The 17500-nt window shown below is 35.6% G+C and overlaps 1 long non-coding RNA gene across 2 annotated transcripts in view; it reads right to left on the bottom strand.

Annotated features, from left to right (window-relative positions):
• The window catches only part of LOC123512108, a 226944-nt gene extending 219476 nt beyond the window's left edge, over positions 1–7468 (bottom strand). For both annotated transcript variants that reach the window (XR_006677029.1, XR_006677028.1), the window contains exons 1-2: positions 7278–7468; positions 5926–5998 (exon numbers count right to left, since the gene is read on the bottom strand). This is a non-coding gene — a long non-coding RNA (uncharacterized LOC123512108). The remainder of the gene's footprint in view (positions 1–5925; positions 5999–7277) is intronic.
• Positions 7469–17500: the final 10032 nt, after the last annotated feature.

The following is a 17500-nucleotide window of genomic DNA, read 5'->3' as shown; positions in this document are numbered from 1 at the left end:
ACACCTACAGATTTCAATTAGGTTATAACATGCTGAAGAAGTAATAAAAAATACATAATAATCTTTACCCTTTCTGTGCAATCTGATAAACTCTGGAACTCCCTGCCTGCTTCTGTATATCTATCTTCCTATGACCTAAACTCACTTAACCCCTTCAGTACCATGACGCGTTTCCATATTAATTCTGCTTACTATTTGGTGATTTTGTACAGCTTCAGAAACTCATGTGGGGATTAAAATAGTGACGATTGTAGCCATTATCCTTCTGACCTCCATAGACCCTTTCTAATGTCAGTAAAATGGTCTAACCGTACACAAAATCTGAAGGTAAACATGTGTACCAGCACTGAAGGGGTCAAGGGGAAGATTTCAAGACATTTATCCCATTCTTTTAACAAACTTTCGGACCTCCTGGGGGACTGGTATCTAAGTGGGCGTTTTCTGTTTAGCCGTTTTTGTTACTCTTGCCCGAATTTCTCCTCTTGCAAAGAAAAAAAAACAGCAATAACTGACATCACAGCAAGCAAAGTATGAAGTGCTTATAAACATCTACAAGGAGGGAGATAAATGAATATATTTTTTTGCAGTTTGTAGGAGATAAAGAGTGCTTTGGACATCACTGTTGGACAAGAAATGGAGTCCCAGTATGCTAACGATGGGAGTAAGGATGAGATGATGATACCAGAAATGAATGAAGGAAAGAATAGGAGCAGAAAAGAAAGTAAAGATGAAATGGACAAAAGAAATATATAACAAAGGGAGAAAACTAGAAAAAAAAATTAATATGAACAAATAAAAAAAAGGATAAGAAAGAAGAGCCAGAAATAAATAAAAAGGAAAGAAAGATGACTTGGACCAAAGAATAGGCTAAAAAAAAAGAATGGGGAGGGAAATAACTAGAAAAATGAAGTTGGAAAATAAGAAAAATATTAGTATGAGCAATTGATATGAAAAGAAAAAATATAAGAAGGAAAAGAAGCAAAAATTACTGAAATGAGGAAATAAGAATAGAAAAGAAAGTAAAGATGAAATGGACGAAGGAAAACAGACAAAAAAGAAAATAAAACAATTATATTGGAAAATAAGGAAACATTAATATGAGCAAATAACATGAAAAGGAAAAAAAAGAAAAGAGAGAGAAAGAAGAGACAGAAATGAATTAGAATAAAAGTAGAAAAAGTAAAGAAAAATTGGAGAATAAAAAATTGATAAAAAGGAAAGAAAAAAGAGAAACGATGATGAAAATGGAAGACCTATTACTTAGAAAGAGTAAATAACACCAAAAAGAAAGGAATATTGAGAAACGGGCAGAAAATATGGAGAGTACGAATAAAAGCGAAAGTAAATATGAAATGAACAAAGGAAAAAAATAACAAAAAAAGTAGAAACCAGAAAAACCAGGTTAGAAAACAGAAAAAAATATTAATAAGACGAAAGAATGGAGAAGGAAAAGGTAGAAATGAATAAAAGAAAAATGAGTAGAAAAGGTAAAAATTAAATGAAGGAAAACAAAAAAAACAAGAAAAACTATGTAAGAGAATAAGGAAAATGTTAGCATGACCAAATAACATAAAAAAAAGGATAAGAAGGAAGAAGAGGTAAAAAGATGTATAAAAAAGAATTAAACAATGTATTCCCGTCACTACACACAGTAAAAGCATGAAGTTTTATCGCTCCGTTGCTGCAATGCATTAAAACGGAAGGAAGAGGGGACGCAGGGAGGAAAAAACATTGTATAGGGACGTTAAAAAGAAAAGATATAACGTGAATCGAGAAAAAATGTAAGGAAAAGGAGAAGCAAAAATGAATAAAAAAAAACTTATATATTCAAAAGGATGTATTAGAGAAAAGAGACAAACAAAAAACAAATATCACGTGTGTAAAGGAGAAAAAAGACGAAAGACATGAAAGCAAACACACAAAAACAGTCACACACACACACACAGACACAGACACACACACACACACACACACACACACACACACACACACACACACACACACACACACACTCCTGTACTTCAACCCAACCCCCCCACATACATACATACATACATACATACATACATACACACACACACACACACACACACACACACACACACACACACACACACACACACACACACATACAGACACAGACACTTTCCCCACAAGACTGGTGCTTACAAAGGACAATAAGCAAGGCAGAATTCAACCTTATGGCCTCCTCTTCTTAGTTAATAAGGAACTCCGTGTGAGGGACGACAGCTGTTAGACCATGAGATGGGGAGATGGGAGGAGGAGGGAGGGAGGGGAGAGAGGGGAGAGGGAGGGGAGGGGAGGGGAGAAGGAGTAGGAGGGAGAGGGAAGATCAGAGAGGGAGACAGGAAAGGCAATGAGAGCATGACTGAGAGGAGGAAAAGAGAGAGAGAGAGAGAGAGAGAGAGAGAGAGAGAGAGAGAGAGAGAGAGAGAGAGAGAGAGAGAGAGAGAGAGAGAGAGAGAGAGAGAATGATAATGGTAGAAGGAATTGAATGGGTGAGAAAGACTGGAATGGAATAAATAGAATGGTGGAAGGGAATGGAACGATAACAGATAAGAAAAATAAAAATAAAATGACAGAAAGAATAGAATAAGGAAAGGGAGAGAAGGAGGAAGGGAATGGATGAAGATAAATATAGTAAAAGGAATGGAATGGATAGAGGAAAGAATACAAAGACAACAATGGCAGAGGAAATGAAATGGATAGAAAGATGGAAGAAAATCGATTCAGAAGACAACAGGAAGAGGAAGGATAGGGAATGGCAGATAAAGGAAAGAATATGGAAAAGAAAACGAAAGAAGTATGAGAGAATATAATAAGAGGTGAAACAAAGGAATTGGTAAACGGAAAAGAGTAAGGATAGGGAAAAGAAAATAACAAAAAGAATGAAAGAAGAGGCTGAGTAGAAAATAAAGATGGAAAGGATGAAGGGAAAACCAAAAAGGAAAAATAGTAATACAAATTAGAAAAAAATGGGGAAAGTATTAGTAAGAGCAAATAACAGGAAAATAAACAAATAAGAAGGAAGAAGAGGTAAGAAAGAAAAGAAATGGAGATGGATGGAGAGAAAATTAGAAGCTGTTAAGGAAAGAAACACAAGAGGCAAGGAATGGAGGGAGAACAAAACATGCAGATGGATGGAGAGAAGATTGAAAGAAGCTGAAAAAAAGACAGGAGGAGGAGGAGGAGGAGGAGGAGGAGGAGGAAAGGGAGGAGGAGAAAAGGGAGGAGAAAAAGAAGGAGGAAAAACTGAAAAGTAGAAGTAGAAGGAGAAAGAGAAGGAAGATAGAGGAAACGAAACTGGCAAAAAAAAAGTGAATTTCTCTCTCTCTCTCTCTCTCTCTCTCTCTCTCTCTCACACACACACACACACACACACACACACACACACACACTAGAACAGCCCATACATAACTCTACAGGAGAACGCTGCCACCTATACCAGTTTACCTACAAATAAAAAATAAAAAATGTATAAAGTGGTCCTGAGAAATATAGAGAAGGAAAAGTTTAGAATATAAGTTTTTTTTCAAAAGTTAACTAGTAATTTCCGTGTTTTCTTTTCTATCGAAAATTTGAGTCAACAGGTTCATTGTACATATTTTTTTTTTTTTTATTGGGTGGGGGTGGTTATTGTCTTCTTGTTTGCTATTTGGTATATGTTTTGTTCTCGTTTTGTCTTATAGTTACGATTTTATTAGCCTAATCTCGAGGGTTTTTATATATAATTTTTTAATCAGAAAATTGAATTAACAGATTCATTTTACATACATTTTGTGTGTGTGTGTGTGTGTGTGTGTGTGTGTGTGTGTGTGTGTGTGTGTGTGTGTGTGTGTGTGTGTGTGTGTGTGTGTGAGAATTAATCATTTCTATTATTTCTCACACATTCTTGAAAATATCGCTTTTTCTCAAAATTTCACCATTATATGTTTTTTATCGGTATTCATTTTTGCCTTGGTCTTGTAGGTTTTTTTTTTTTTTTTCCACTGAACTTTAGACTCGGCTTAAAATCCATATTATTTACGAGAAAGGTTAAATACTTCCATACAAACCCCTTAGTTATTTTTTTTTTAATAGTAACAAAGCAGCGGGTGTATCATATAATAGTATTAGTATGCAATTATATAACAAGATTACCATTCAGTTTCATTCTCCTTACTTTACTTTATGCATTCGAAACACTAACAAAAAAAAAATACTGAGTAAAACATTTCGAGTTCGTAATATTCCATTGCCTTCTTTAAGCTCGTATTCCAAACGCCTTGCTTGCTCTCTCACCACGACAATTTTCCAAGGCCACAGAGACGATAGCCAGATTTTCATGACAGTTTCTCCTTTCAGTAAACTAAATATCTTACCAATCCATCGCCGGAACCATAAAATACCCTTACAAACACGAGTATCTTCAACTGGACCCTTTGGAAAGCAGTGATGGTACAAGAGCAACGCGTTTCAGAACAGAATATGGACCTTATAACAACTCTCCTTATCGCATTATATTTCCCAAGCTTTTCAACTATTTTCGCGTTATCTTTCAAAGTTTCATATGTTTAACCTTTCACCAGCTGGAATCCACCAGGAACTGTATTCATGGCGATGTAACCTTTGTTCTTTTTCTTTTCATTTTTTCTTTCTTTTTTGCGTGTTTTTTCCTTTCTCTTTTAGTGTTTTCTTTTGGTGCGATCATTCAATTTGCATGGCAGAGCGAACTGTGAGAGACGTGAAGGTGAAACAGAGAAGGAAGGATGTGTGTAGGTTACGTCCGCAGTGTGAAATGCTAGAGAGAGAGAGAGAGAGAGAGAGAGAGAGAGAGAGAGAGAGAGAGAGAGAGAGAGAGAGAGAGAGAGCAATATACGTCAGAAAAGTTCCTTCCCATCATGAAAAAATAAATAAACAAATAAATCATAACAATAGAAAAATATAACATATTTCTCTCTCTCTCTCTCTCTCTCTCTCTCTCTCTCTTTCTCTCTCTCTCTCTCTCAGGACAAAAGCTTCTAGGACAAATCTCTTTCTTTCGTCTTCGGGAACCAAGGCAGAGAAGAGAGAAAGCTTTGCAAATTCCTGATCACCACTATATAATCTGAAGACTCGCTCGCCAGCCAGCCATTCAGACCGCCAGGGATTGTGTGTGCATTGTGAGGTTGAGGTGGTGGTGGTGGTGGTGGTGGTGGTGGTGGTGGTGGTAGGGATGTGTGGTTTTATTTCAGGTTTTTATAAAGTTTGTTGATGTTTTTGCTTGTGTTTACGTGTGTTTTTGTAGTCTGTTTCCATCTTTACGTCTCTCTCTCTCTCTCTCTCTCTCTCTCTCTCTCTCTCTCTCTCTCTCTCTCTCTCTCTCATGCATTCTTATCCAGCAATTTGCCGATTTTTTTTTTCATTCAAGTCATTTAAACACGTAACATATTTTTCCCTTTTGCCTTTGTTTTTCCTTACGTGACCCCCAATTTCTCTCTCTCTCTCTCTCTCTCTCTCTCTCTCTCTCTCTCTCTCTGAACCAATTTCATGTAAGTATTTTCTCTCCAGTCATGCACAATAGTATTTTTCTTCATTTTTTTTTCCTTCTGCCTTCCAATTTGTGACTCTTAATTGACTGTCATTAAAGATTCGCTTCTCACGCCACAAGACAATTACTTAGAATTACTTAAAATGACACGCGTGAACAATTACTTTCCTTCCTTTTGTTACTTCCCATTGTTATTTACTCAACGTTATTTCAATTTTTTTCGTTCCTTGGTGTTCTTAATCGTCTTTTTGTTTATAATCATCGTGTACTTGGTTAAAATAAATTAGTAGTAGTAGTAGTAGTAGTAGTAGTAGCAGCGGTGGTGGTGGTGGTGGTGGTTCTAATAGTAGTATCAATAGTCTACCTGAGAAGTGAATACAATAATAATCTTTTACCTTCCTGCAGGGCGTGGCGGCGGAGCTGGAAACTTGTCTGTTCGTGTCTCACCTTCCCTGAGTCTGCCGAGACCTGTAAGGAGATGGGAATGAAGGAGTTGAATTATGACGCCGCTACAGCTATGGGGCGATAAATAAATGATCTAAAGGGAAAGAATATAGTATCTGACAAAAGGAGAAAGAAATATGTACCAAGGGAGAGAAGTCATACAATACCTAATAAAAATTAGATAGCTTGTAATATATAAGCTAAGTAATACATCATTCAAAGGGCAAGTATAAGATACCTAACACGAAGGAATAGAGTAATACATTATACAAAAGGAAAGTATACAGTGTCTAACAAAACGGGAGGAAATAATACTCACACAAAAGGAAAAAAAAGTAATTAGTCATTCAAAGTAAAGACATTCCGATTCAAGAAAGCTGAAAAAGATTGACCAAGACGTCATACTTGAAAATTTAATATCAAAATAGGGAAAATATTACAGTACCGAATGAAAAGCTGAAAGAAAGAAATAGTCTGTAATACGAAGATAACCGTGTACTGCTCACATTTTCATCCATTTACTATTATTTAACTTGATCACTGTGTTTATTTTTACATTTGCGATGTTTATTTTCACATCTGGTATGAAAAAAGTGCTTGTCAGACAGTTAATTCCTTCCTTCTTTCCTTCCTATTTCAAATCTTAAACTGAACGGCATAAGGACATTTGACAACCACCGGAGTCACTTTAAATTTTCATCATTTTTTTTTTTTTTTGGTAATATTCATAACTTATTAAAATAAAAGACATGTCAGTTTTACCTACAGATATACTAAAGAATAGTAATCACTCGAATGTGCGCGATAAACGAAAATAGCCTTATCACAAATTTAACTATTACTCCTGATTCCTCACAAATAAAGTCTCTTCAAATACCCACACGAATTAATGAAACACTCAAGATTTACTACAGGCACTCTAAATCACGATAAACACTTCCATCCGTACAATAACGATTAGAAGGGACGTATCAGTTTAACCTAACCTAATCTTACCTTATTTCTCCCGATTCCTCACGAATTACGTCTCATGAGATACCCACAGGAACTAATAAACACTCCAGATTCACTACAGGCACTCTAAATCACAGTTAATATTCCCATTTGCACAATAACGATTAGAAAAGACGGTGTCAATTTAAGCTAACCACAGATCTTATTTCTCCCGATTCCTCACACATTACATCACTTAAAATAACCACACGAATCAATGAAACACTAAAGATTCACTACAGACACTTTAAGTAACAGTAATCACTCCGATGTAGGCGATATATGACAATAACCTTATCACAAATCTTACCTCATTTCTCCTGGTTCCTCACGCATTACGTCTTTTGAAATAATCACACGAGTCGATCAAACACTCAAGATTCACTACAGACACTCTAAACAATAGTAATCACTCGGATGCGCGGGATAAACAAGGATAACCAATCATGCAACACCACTCCCCATGTGGTATGTTTGAAGATCACGTGGTCCTGTCCAGCACGTCCCTCCCACCGCCGCTGCAAAACGTGACATATTTTCCAGCCTCCCCAAACATTTCAGGCTCTCGCTTGCACAGGATTTGGATACCATAAATACATAAGCGCACTGCGGCGTTAATGCTAATCCCTGGAATTCACTAGTTTGTACAAAAATATAATAATATACAAGATTAGCCATAGAAAACGTGCAGTATATAGTGTGGTTGTCTCCGTTTTCTTTTTTTTTTTTTTTAGGGGAGCCAGATTAAATTCGCACTACACATCTTTTTTTATTTTACATTTCTGCTTTTTTTTTTTTTCAAGGAGTTTCATGGTGTTTTGATGCTCTTACCTAGCCGTAACTTGTTTTATTTCCAGGCACGCGTGCTTTATACGTGTGCATCCAACGTTTATATATTTATGGTCGAGATATCAAAGTGCTTTTAGCTTGCTTTTATCTGCCCTACAATTTGTTTTCACAGAATTACCCACACTCAACAATAACATCTTTTTCACCTCTTATATTGTACAATGGTTGGAAATGTTTAATTCACCTGTTTTAAGATTTTGCGCACTCGTATACTATTTTTGGGGTGTTGATATCATAAAGTTCTCAATCTTTATTAACTACATGCTGGCGCTATCAAAATGTTTTCACCCTTCCTCTATTTATATTTCAGGGTGTTATTTTTATTCATATATATTTTAGAGTGTTGATAACCTAACCACATTGCATTAATATCATATTTTTAAACATTTCATCGTGTTTGCTAGAGAGAGAGAGAGAGAGAGAGAGAGAGAGAGAAATGGTGTAAGGATGGTCAAACAAATAGATCTATTATTAATACTAACCTTTTTTACACGCTTTATACAGACACACGGATTATCCTAAATACAAAAACTAAAAATAATATACGTATGAATCGACAGAAAAACAACCCATTGTGAACATTAAGCTTTTTGGGGGCGGAAGCTTAACTAAAACATAATATGAATTTCTGTTATTTTTATCTATTTACTTCTTTATTTTAAGTGGAAGGACACCAGTCAAGGGCAACAAAATTAAGAGTAAAATAAAAGGTAAACAAAACAGCCACTGAAATGCTAGTTACTAAATAGAGACAGAAAAAAATCGTAGAAATATTTTGGGGTCAGTATATTGAAACCTCGTCACAGGAAGGAGGAAACACAAAACACAGAAACAGGCAGGGAGTTACACAGTGAGCCAGAGAAGGGAATGAATGATTGAAAATACTTCTTAACTTAATCACGAACACAACAAAACCACTCTCCTAAATTTGGAAGGCGGTGAAGGAAACATGAGCTGGTAAGCAACACTTTACTCCCAATATTCTAGGGTAGTATAGGTAGAAAGGTAAGGTAAGGTAAGGCAAGATAGGGTAGGGTAAGGTAAGGTAAAGGTAAGGTAAGGTATAGAGTAGATTATGCCATGCCACTTTAGGATAGCTTTGGTCAGGTTAGGTAGTAGGGAGCAAACAGCCCGCCTACCATTCCGTATTTCCTTCACCACACACATCAAAACGTTCCCATACTCCTAAATAGCAAATACAATGAGTCCCGCATCTTATTCACCTGTTATTACCTTTACTCTGGCCAGGTTGGTTTTGCATTTCATTTATACACTGGTGGGGATCTTCCATCAGGGTTTCCTGGCGGTAATTAATACACCAGCAGGTTAATATCGTTAGCATGAGGTGCATTCTTATTATTAATGATACCGGGCAATGATGCTGAATTATATGAAGGACTGGGGGAAGGGAAGGAAGGAATGAGAGAGAGAGAGAGAGAGAGAGAGAGAGAGAGAGAGAGAGAGAGAGAGAGAGAGAGAGAGAGAGAGAGAATAAACTGAAATGAGTTACATACTGACTAATTGTTTGACTGACTGACTGACTGACACATTGAGTATTATAGTATATGATTAAAGGAATAATAAATTGATGAATGATTCGCTTAATGACTTCGAGAAACACACACACACACACACACACACACACACACACACACAGAGAGAGAGAGAGAGAGAGAGAGAGAGAGAGAGAGAGAGTGGAGGGGGGGAGGAAGAGATGCGAGGGGAAATATTAATACGTAAATTGTGCATTGGCTCTAGGTTGCTTCAAAATTAAATCTTTTTGAATAACTGAGAAGTGAGAGTAAAAAGAAAACAAAGAAAAGTGTATGGTAGGGAAAAAGTGAAGACATTAATTAGTGAAAAAAAAGTTAAGCCATAAATAGTTGTGATTTATTATTTCTTTTACTTTCTTCCTTTTTTTTCTTCTTTTTTATCTATTAGGCTTCCTTTTCTCTACTTTTCACATTTTTTTTTTACAATTCATCTTTTTTTTTTTACAAAGATGAAAAATTAATTGTAAGCGAGCGTGTTCCATCCATTTTCTTTTGTTTTCTTTTTTTTTTCAGGGTTGGTTATTGTATTCCATGTTTCTTTGTATTTATTTGGAGTGTACGTTTTAGTTCTTACTTATAGTCATTCAGTTATTTTCACTCCCAACGCGTGTGTGTGTGTGTGTGTGTGTGTGTGTGTGTGTGTGTGTGTGTGTGTGTGTGTGTGTGTGTGTGTGTGTGTGTGTGTGTGTGTGTGTGTGTGTGTGTCAGCCAATGTTTACAGTGGTGCTCGTGACGTCACACTAAAGCCGGTGCTGATTGGTTGAAGTCATTATGGTTAACCAATTAAATTATAACACTCAGCGGGAGGACGAAGCGGTGTAGGAGAAAGACAGGATGAAAAAATAATTGTCCCCTTTGTTGTGTTGGGACGGAGAAAAACAAACAAATGAACACCAGATGAGAGTAAAGTTAATTACAAATAGAGTATACGAAGAAATTATAAATACAGTGAAAATACAGTGAGCGGGAAATGAGGGAAAAAAACGAAGGTATGGAATACGGTTAAGTAAACAATAGGTCAACCAGAACATAAACTGAAAAAAAGAAAAAGGAAGAAAATACATATAAAATCATGAAAATGCAGTCATCTGTCACAGGCACAAGTACAATTAACTTGACTGGAAAGGAAACATCAATCAAGAAAAAAAAATTAGATAAAATAAAAACTTAACAACGAACAAGTAATCCAAAACTTTTTTTCGGTCGGCATACTGCTGTAAACAAAAGACTAAGATGAGAGCAATTGAATTCACTTGAACGAAAACATGATATAATAAGTATAATAGAATCTAATATTAAACGAAACTTTACCCATGCAAAAAAAATATTCGACATACAATCATAAACGAACAATAATAAAAAAAAAAAAAAAAAAAAAAAAAAAAAATATATATATATATATATATATATATATATATATATATATATATATATATATATATATATATATATATATATATATATACAAGAATTTCTATTGAAATTTCCATTGATTTTTTTTTTTTTTTCCTTCTTCCGGTTTACGTCCGGTTTCCCTATTACATTAGGGCTAGGACGGTGCCTCCTGACAGAGGAGTCAGGAGGACTTTGGTTTTGGCATTTGGGAACCGTTACCCCGAGTGGATGCCCTTCCTAACCTATGATAAAAGAAAAACAATATACAAATTTCTGATACAACAAATATTTTAGCAATGAGAACAAAAATAACAAAACTTTTCAATTGACGTAATATGACAGACAAAGCACACGAAAAACGAAAACATTGATACCAAAAAGTCTGCAGTGGAATACAGACCTTAACCATGAAGAGAAAAATAAATAAACCTATTTCAATATGCACTAAAATAAATTAAGAACAAAAAGAATTGAAGTTACTTAAATAAAAGCAAAAATATAAAAGATAACAAAAAAGACGAGATAAAACTCAAAATATTACCCACCCAAAATAACAATACTCGACCTGCACAGGGACTGGCAACTAGGAGGGCATTTTTGTTTACTCTTTTTTGTTGTCCTTGGTCAATTTTCCCATCTTACATTAAGAAATAAATCAAAATAAGAAGAATAACAGTAACAACAACAACAACAACAACAACAACAATAATTCAGACATAATAACAGACAAACAGTAAACAAAAGTTATGAGTCAATTGATATGAAACATGATAAACATAAACATACCTTTTCATTGACACTAAGCTAAATAACGCACAAAAAGAGCATGAAATGAAAGAAATAAGATCTAAAATAAAACCTTACAAACCTTCGTAATCCAGACACAGAAGCAGACAAACAGTAGACAAAAAGTTATAAGTCCTTTGATATTAAGCACGATAAACATAAACCTACTTTCTAATACACATTAAGCTAAATAAAAAAACAATAAAAGTATGAAATAAAAAGAAAGAAAACACAGACATTTTTTTTCTCTATGGAAAAGGGGCAACTGGCCAAGGGCAACAAAACAAATGAAAATAAAAAGGCCCATTGGGTTTCCAGTTCCCTTAAAGGTCAAAAGTTATCTAAAATAATATTTAAAACAAAACCTTCATAATCGAGACAAAATGAGAGACAAACAGTAGCCAAAAGTTACGAGTCCACTGATATCAAACACGATTCTCGGTAAGTAAGAGAACAAAGACCCTCCCGTTGCCTTCAGCCTCGCCTGCAGCAGCCTTGGGTGATTCCAGACCAATTCACTTAACACTGATCACCTTCGCTTCCCTGAACTGTATAATCTATGCTTTTATTCACTCCATGTGTATATTTAGTTATTTACTCGCTTCCCCCTGATCATAAACGCTCGGTAGGGGCTTCAATCCTCTATCCGTCCCTTCCTTTTGATTGTGTGGTGTTGAAATCTATACTCATAAATTTAGACACCATTGATTATAAGCGCCTAGTACAAAGGGTTTCAGTCCTTTATGATGACTCCTTTCTCATGGATGATGTTGAAATATGTAAGTTCGTTCTCAAATTTAGACATCTATGATCTACATAATGCTTTTCCTTTCATGATAAGAATATTGTACAAAACGTTTCCAATCCTCTATATCAACACACATCTTTACGAGCAGTGTTGAAATCCTTCCGTGATTGTAAGAGTATTGTACAAAGAGTTCAATCCACTATATCAACATGTATTTTTTAAGGTTGGTGTTGAAATCCATACGTTCATTCACATCTGCGGTCTTTCTAAAGTTTTTCTTTTTTCTTTTTTTTCTGTGTCGTCATGAAAGGTATAAAAGCTTCGATTATTCTGTCCTATACCAGCCCTTTGACACGAGAGGTAGTAAAATCTATGCACCAATTGGACATTAAATTCCTTCTCCTGGTCTTAAACATTCTACAAAATGAGTTCCAGCGCTCTATATACCTTTTGTTTATGACCAGTGTTCATATGTAAATCTCTGTTCAACACATTTAGACACTTAACTAATTAATAATATACATCCCGTACAAAGTGGTCTAGTTCTCTTGTACAAAAAAGGTTTCCAGTAATTTACAGAATCAACTTTTTCTTTAGAAGTGCAATTAAGACCCATAATTTTACACAGTAATTCACACATTTAACTCCTTATGTACTCTTAAACACCACATACAAAGAGATTCAATGACTTTTTTTGCTCTCACATATATACAAAGAGATCTATTCTTTTTTTCTCTCTTTCTCTTAAACGCCACATACAAAGAGATCCAGTGTTCTCTCTCTCTCTCTCTCTCTCTCTCTCTCTCTCTCTCTCTCTCTCTCTCTCTCTCTCTCTCTCTCTCTCTCTCTCTCTCTCTCTCTCTCTCTCTCTCTCTCTCTCTCTCTCTCTCTCTCTCTCTCTCTCTTACAATACCACATACAGAGAGATCCAATGCTTTTATTTTTTCTTCATAACTGGTGGTCGAATCCATAATTTAACCCTTTCACCGCAACACATTTTCCCATAACATACCCCCATACATACATACAACAGCCTTTAAACACCACTACAGTTTCTAAAATATGTATACCAATAGCTTAGAAAAAAAATTATGTTAACTTCCTATTATAGCGTTTTCTATGTCCATACAAGCACATTTCCTTCACAGAGCTCTGAATGTTACTAAGGCACGACCATGGGAGTGAAAGGGTTAACCACCAAGTCAACAATTCAAACACTCAACTCCTTCTCTGATCTTACTCTTAAAAGCACAAAAGGGATCCATTTCACTCGTACAAAAGCCTTTAATCTTCCATCCTATAATGTGAAACTCCTAAGGCTGAAAGGAGTGTGAATATCAAAAGATTCAATCCTCTATCCTTCTCCCTTATGGACCTCCTAAATGCTTCAACGCGTCTGGATATCAAAGGCACATTATAACAGGTTCCAGTGACAGAAGGTTACCAGTTCACTCGCTTATACTTATTGAAATGTATCTGTAATTTTACCTCCACCCTCCCCTGTGTATGGATTAAGGCAAGGGTGGTGGTGTTATTTAATGATATTTTCTCGTAGCTTATGTCAGGTATTAAGGGATCATTGGGTGATGTATTAATGAGATTAGGTAAGGTGGTGGTGGTGGTGGTGGTGGTATTGTTTTTCTTCTTGTTCTTACTTACTTTACTACTGCTGCTACTACTACTGATACTACTAATACTAACACGGCTTCTACTTCTACTATTAATACTGCTACTACTACTACTACTACTACTACTACTACTACTACTACTACTACTACTACTACTACTACTACTACTACCACAACCATTATTATTAGTGTTCCCACTTTTTTACCCTAAAAAAAAAAAAAACTTTCCTTTTACTGACCTTCACAAGAAACAGTGTTATGTCCCCCTAGCTCCCCAAGACCCGGTACACCTTGACAAACGGCGAAGGAATAAAAAAAAAAAAAAAAAACGAAAACCCGCCTCATAAACATAAATTACTGAATAAAAGGACAGGTCCCATCACACCATCCCTCACCTTCCTTAATTAACCTTTCCTTTACTTTATCACTGGACAAAACATGAAAAAACATAATTAAAAAAAAAATTGCAAGAGAAAAACACAAAGTAGAGTAAAATAAACATAAAAACTCATAAAACAGGTCATAATATATTCTTTTTTTTTTCATATATTATCAATGCACAAGATATCGAAAAAGTAGATAAAAAAAAGAGTAAAAAAAAAATCAGGAGGTAGATAAATATAACACCACACTAATCAATTACTTACTTTTCCTTAATAAAACCTTCCTTAAACCATCCTTTCCGCTCCCGTCCCCGCCCCCCTCTACCGCAAAACAAGGGGAAAAAAAAAAAAAAGTCAAAACTCTTAAAATCCACAAGACTATTAAACAAGAAAAAAATAACACGACACACTTTCTCTTTCTTACCTTCCCTTAATTAACCTTTCCATAAAGTGCTAAAAATTAAATTAAAAGACAAAAAAAAAAGACAATGAATAAATAAACAGCTTTGAATATTACAACCCCATTAACTAAAGACACAAAATCTTCTCTCTCTCTCTCTCTCTCTCTCTCTCTCTCTCTCTCTCTCTCTCTCTCTCTCTCTTGAAGATGAACAACCTCTTCCTTCCTCTTTATTTAATTAAAGACACAAAATCTCTCTCTCTCTCTCTCTCTCTCTCTCTCTCTCTCTCTCTCTCTCTCTTGAAGATGAGCAAACTCTCCCTTCCTCTCTCATTGCTCCATCTCTCCCACTCTCCTCTCTCCTTCCCCAACATTCCCCACAATTTCCTCCCTTTTTCGATCCCACTCTCCTGTTCTTCCATCCTCTATCCTGCTCCCTCTCTCATTTGTTCTTCATCTCTCTCTCTCTCTCTCTCTCTCTCTCTCTCTCTCTCTCTCTCTCTCTCTCTCTCTCTCTCTCTCTCTCTCTCTCTCTCTCTCTCTCTCTCTCTCTCTCTCTCTCTCTCTCTCTCTCTCTCTCTCTCTCTCTCTCTCTCTCTCTCTCTGCTTTGCTTCACTTCAGTCTCTCTTCATTAATTAAGCTTTGCCTCATCCTATCCGCAGGTGAGGGTGCTGTATGAAGGAGGAGGAGGAGGAGGAGGAGGAGGAGGAGGAGGAGGAGGAGGAGGAGGAGGAGGAGGAGGAGGAGGAGGAGGAGGAGGAGGAGGAGGAGGAGGAGGAGGAGGAGGAGGAGGAGGAGGAGGTGGTGGTGGTGGTGGTGGTGGTGGTGGTGGTGGTGGTGGTGGTGGGAGTAAATCTGCGTATTGGTGTCAAGATGGAGTGAAAACATTGTCCTTCTTTTCCTCTTATTCTTGAATAGGAAAAATACACCGCACATCAATGAAATAGTAATACTTAATGCAACAACGATAACAAAAACAGTAAATATACATACAAGTAAATATAAATACAAGAAAAAAAAACAAAAAAGCATGAAATCACAAACTTCAAAGAAACAGAACATAACTAACAAAATAATCATTGGGTGAAAAACTCGAAATGCACGAGTAAAAACACAAAATTAATGCATAAAAAAAGAAATGATGAAAATACAAACTGATCCTTAGAAAATAGTTAAATAAAAAAAACATCTGACACATTAACAGGAACCATACATCACCTTAAACATATATTAGAAAGTAAATAAAACCCGCACTATACTGATTGACATAAACATTCAATATCAATGTTTTTCCACTTTAATTTGATATTCTCTATATAAGTGTGAATATTTTCCTTGTTTTTTATTGATAATCTTCAAATTGTAACTGATAATAATGATATCTTCCTTTCTTATTGAAGACAATTCATAAGTATGTTATATATTTTTCTTCCAAGCAACACTACATAGACAACACTATCCAATACAACACAGTATACATAAGCGGAGAAATACACACGAGAAAAAAAAAAGTTCTACATAAAATGACAAGACAAAACAAGATAATGAAGAGCTGGACAAATACACAGAAAGAAAATAAAATCTATATAAAATGGCGAGACAGAATGAGATAATGAAAAAGAGAGAAATAAAAAAAAAAGTTCTCGAGATAATGAAAAAGAGAGATATATAAAAAAAGTTCTGTCTAAAATGACAAGATGAAGCAACAAGAAAATACAAAAAGAGACGAAGAAATATAGATAAAAAATGTTCTATATAAAAATACAAGATAGAACAACGAGATAATCTAAAAGAGAGAAGAAAACGTTCTATAAAAAAAATGCTCAAACAAAACAACGAGAAAATTATAAAAAAAAAAAGAGACGAAGAAATACACATGAAAAATGTCCTTATATAAAATGACGAAACAGACACGAAAACAAAATAACAAAAAAAAAAAATAAAATAATAATAATAATAAAAACGAGAAAAGGACAAATCAACTCACACGCGTCACCTTCAGTTCACTTTAATCTACTCACACGCTAATTAAATCCGACATCTCAGGTGCTTCAGGTGAATGAGAAAACCTGTATTTATTTTTTTAGCCCCATATTCTTTTAACCTTATTTTTTCCTCTTGATATTTTTCTCCTCCTTTATTCCGAGCAGTTCCCTTTTCCTGGTCTCGTCTTTCATCACTAATCTTGTTTATCCCTCCACTTCTCCTCATAATAAAGGGAGATTAACGAAAGAGAGAAAAGATAAGGGAAAAACAATAAATAATATGATAATAGATTAAAAAGGACTGTGTTTTGGATTTAATGGTGACACTAATGCTCTCTCTCTCTCTCTCTCTCTCTCTCTCTCTCTCTCTCTCTGACACAGGCATTCTTTTTCTTTCTTTCTTGTTTTTTTTTATCTCCCTTCCTGTGTCCTACTTTCACTTCCTGTCCCTTTTCTAGCTATTTACTTTTTTTTCCTCCTCCTTCCCTCCTCCTCCTCCTCCTCCTCCTCCTCCTCCTCCTCCTCCTCCTCCTCCTCCTCCTCCTCCTCCTCCTCTCTCTCATCCTCCTCTTCCTGTCATCTTTCCTCCACTACCTGCCTTCTCTCTCTCTCTCTCTCTCTCTCTCTCTCTCTCTCTCTCTCTCTCTCTCTCTCTCTCTCTCTCTACATACATATCCCAATATTTGAGAAATACCTACATTTTCTTTCTTTCTCCTTTTTATTTGATCTTTTAAATCGAACTTCCACTACACGAAAAATAGAAAAAAAGCTTTCTCAATGTCACCTGGAGAAAATCACAGGTGCG

This window comes from Portunus trituberculatus, chromosome 32, assembly GCF_017591435.1.
Source record: "Portunus trituberculatus isolate SZX2019 chromosome 32, ASM1759143v1, whole genome shotgun sequence".
In the NCBI taxonomy this organism is placed as follows: Eukaryota; Metazoa; Arthropoda; class Malacostraca; order Decapoda; family Portunidae; genus Portunus; species Portunus trituberculatus.
The sequence above is the reverse complement of the archived record's forward strand: the minus strand, read 5'-3'. Positions and strand labels throughout refer to the sequence as shown.